This window comes from Hevea brasiliensis, chromosome 18, assembly GCF_030052815.1.
Source record: "Hevea brasiliensis isolate MT/VB/25A 57/8 chromosome 18, ASM3005281v1, whole genome shotgun sequence".
Taxonomy (NCBI): Eukaryota; Viridiplantae; Streptophyta; class Magnoliopsida; order Malpighiales; family Euphorbiaceae; genus Hevea; species Hevea brasiliensis.
This window is the reverse complement of record NC_079510.1, coordinates 31,884,922-31,888,406: the sequence shown is the minus strand read 5'-3', so window position 1 is coordinate 31,888,406 and position 3,485 is coordinate 31,884,922.

The following is a 3,485-nucleotide window of genomic DNA, read 5'->3' as shown; positions in this document are numbered from 1 at the left end:
CCTTGACTGGATTCATTCCGACTCATCAATCCCTGATTCTTTCAGAATTCTCAGAAAAGGAATTTCTACCTCAATAGGTAGTACAGTTTCTATCCCGTAAACCAGTGAGTATGGGGTTGCCCCAGTTGATGTCCTTACAGAAGTCCGGTATGCGTGAAGGGCGTAGGGAAGCATATCATGCCAATCCTTATAAGTGACTGTCATTTTCCGGATTATTCTCTTGAGATTTTTGTTTGCGGCTTCCACTGCTCCATTCATCTGAGGACGGTATGGTGAGGAATTGAGATGTCAGATTTTGTATTGATCACATAATCTCTGGATCTTTGGACCATTCAGGTTTTTGGCGTTGTCAGTGACAATTTTGCTGGGGAGACCATGTCGGCAAATGATATTATTTCTTAGGAATTTGAGGAACGTGTTCTGTGTGATGTGAGCATATGATGTCGCCTCGACCCATTTAGAAAAATAGTCGATTGCTACTAGGATAAATCTATGCCCATTGGATGCCTTAGGGTTGATGGGACCAATCACATCGATGCCCCACATTGCGAAAGGCCATGGTGAAACGAGGTTGAACAATTGGTGAGGCGGAACATTTATCGGATCCGCGTAGATTTGACACTTATGGCACTTTCGGAAATACTCGACGCAATCCTTTTCCATGGTAGTCCAAAAATATCCTCGTCTCATGATTTGCTTAGCCATCATGTGCCCATTGGCATGGGTTGCACAGTTTCCCTCATGAGTCTCGAAAAGGATTTTCTTTGCCTCCTTTGCATCCACAAATCTCAACAATTCGCCATTGGAGCTCCTTTTATATAGGGTTTCTCTACTGGGGAAGTATCCCAATGCTAATCTCCGAATCATCCTCTTTTCGTTTCTTCTTGCCCCTGGAGGGAATTCTCTAGTTCTGATGTAGACCAGGATGTCATGGTACCAAGGTTTACCATCAGGTTCTTCTTCGATCATGAAGCAATAAGCCGGCTCACTCCTTGCTTTAATCTTTAATACCTAAGTCGTCTGCCCTTCTTCCATTTGAGCCATAATAGCCAGGGTAGCTAAGGTGTCTGCAAATTGATTCTTGTCTTGACTAAGGTGAGTGAAAGAGATTTCTTCGAACTTCTTAATCAACTCCAGTAAGTACTTCTGATATGGGATTAGCTTCGGATCCTTAGTTTGCCATTCTCCCTTGACTTGATAAATGATCAGGGCTGAGTCTCCATATACCTCCAACTTCCTGACTTTCATTTTGATAGCAGCCTGTAGACCCATCACACAAGCTTCGTATTCTGCGACGTTATTGGTGCAGTCAAATCTCAACTTGATAGCTATCGGGAAGTGTTTTCCATCCAGTGATACCAATACAGCTCTGATTCCATTACCGGACAAATTGACAGCTCCGTCGAAATACATTTCCCATACATCAGCTGGCTCTTCTTCTCCGCAGTCCACTTCGTTAATATGCTCATCGAGGAACTCAAAATCTAGAGCTTCATAATCCTAGATAGGGTTTTCTACTAGGAGGTTGGCGATCACGCTACCTTTGACTGCTTTCCGGTTCATATAAATAATGTCATATTGGAAGAGTATGACCTGCCATTTGGCTATCCTTCCTGGCACGAATAGGCTTTCGAATACATATTTAATAGGATCCATCCTGGAGATGAGCCATGTTTTGTGATTCAACATGTAGTGTTTGAGGCGATTTGCTGTCCAGGTTAACGCGCAACAAGTTTTCTCTAGGAAAGAGTACCTTGACTCACAATCATTGAACTTTTTGCTCAGGTAATAAATAGCCCTTTCCTTTCGGCCGGTATCATCATGTTGCCCCAAAACACATCCCATTGAGCTTTGTTGGACTGCCATATACAGAATCAGTGGCCTTCCTGCCACCGGCGGAACCAATACTGGTGAGTTGAACAGGTACTGCTTGATTTTCTCGAAAGCCTCTTGACAAATGGAATCCCATTGAGAGGTGTTGTTCTTCCGGAGTAGTTTGAAAATAGGCTCAGCTTTAGCGGTGAGATTGGAAATAAACCTTGATATGTAGTTCAACTTCCCCAGGAAACTGTGCACCTCCCTTTCTGTTTTTGGGGATGGCATCTCTTGAATGGCTCGGACTTTGTCTGGATCAACCTTTATTCCCTTCTCACTCACTATGAATCCCAACAATTTCCCAGATCTAGCTCCGAATATGCATTTGGCAGGGTTCGGTTTCAGCTGATATTTCCTGAGTCTCTCGAATACTTTCCTCATCACCTGCACATGGCTCTCTTCTCCCCTGGATTTGATGATCATATCATCCACGTATACCTCCACTTCTTTATGCATCATATCGTGGAATAATGTGACCATAGCACGTTGGTAGGTGGCTCCAGCATTCTTTAACCCGAAAGGCATGACCCGATAGCAAAATACCCCCCATTGAGTGATAAAAGCAGTTTTCTCCTTGTCTTCCTCATCCATTGGGATTTGATTGTACCCTGATGCCCCATCGAAACACGAACACCTGCCCAATCCCGCAGCATTGTCTACTAACACATCAATGTGAGGGAGAGGGAAATCATCTTTTAAGCTTGCTTTATTAAGATCCCTGTAATCAACGCACACCTTGACTCTCCCATCCTTCTTCATTACCGGGACAACGTTAGCTATCCATTGGGGATATTTGACTACTTCCAGGAACCCAGCATCATACTGTTTCTTGACCTCGTCCCTAACTTTGAGCAGCGTGTCAGGGTTCATTCTTCTTAGTTTCTACATTACCGAGATTGTCCCTGGAATCAGGGGAATTTTGTACGTCACTATCTGAGGGTCCAAACCAACCATATCGTCATAGCTCCAGCAAAACACATCTAGGAATTCCTTGAGCAGACTGATCATATCCTTTAATTCTTCACTCTCCACCACCTTAAGCTCCCTTTTTACTTCTTCTGTGCCCAAATTTATGGTGTGCGTTTCGTCCCCACAAGGCACTAGGGAAGGTTCGTCTCTTTCATCCCTTTCTTCTGCGAGCTCCTCCTCAGAATCACTTGAAGTAATGGCAGTTATGGGGATTTCAAAATTAACCAGAGGAATTTCTGAGTCTATTGAGTTATTAGATGTTATTTGATGAATGGCCCTGAATAAACGAAAATGGAATATATTATAAGGATGGATTTTGAAAAGGAAAAGAGAGAACTGGATATAAAATGCGCTATTAATTCATTTAACATTTATGTCATAAGAAAAGGGTCCATTTACAATATTACACTTGCCACCATGGACAAAATGATCAAGTGTAGATAACCAAAAGTACTTTACTCGAAATTAAGTACAGGGATGTCCTCTGCTGTCCAGTTGTCCAGCTCCTGCCCCTCAGCTATTGGCGAGACCAGAGCCTCATACAAGGAATCCAAGTGGATAACATCGATGGATGGTTCATCAGGTGATTCTTCAACCTCTTCCGGATTTTCAATGACCGATTTAGTAAAAACCTCCGTGAT